This window comes from Penaeus monodon, chromosome 28, assembly GCF_015228065.2.
Source record: "Penaeus monodon isolate SGIC_2016 chromosome 28, NSTDA_Pmon_1, whole genome shotgun sequence".
NCBI lineage: Eukaryota > Metazoa > Arthropoda > Malacostraca > Decapoda > Penaeidae > Penaeus > Penaeus monodon.
The window spans coordinates 27,490,519-27,490,878 of record NC_051413.1 but is presented as its reverse complement, the minus strand read 5'-3'; positions in this window follow the sequence as shown (position 1 = coordinate 27,490,878).

The window sequence follows — 360 nt, the reverse complement described above, 5'->3', positions numbered from 1 at the left end:
TCTCTCCCAGTCCTCCTATCAAAGTACTAATATGTCCATCAGTTTACCAACCTACCCATTTATCTACCGACATATCAACCCAATTTCGACTGTCTCACTTGTACAATGATCTCGTCCATTTTAACAAGCAATAAGCAAAATTTAGTAGCAGGTATAGGTGAGCCTCACCTAATAAATAAGGTGATATCGAGCCACCTGACACCTTCCCCTTCGTCTTGGTTCGCTGACAGGTTAGAAACGAGTGCCAGGGGATGCCATCACGAGGCCCTGGCACAGCAGTTCTTCACCAGTGGTAGGGCCTTCATCTCATGAGGCGCGGGTGTGCATTATCCTTTTTCTCTGTTGTGGTGCGCTGTAGGG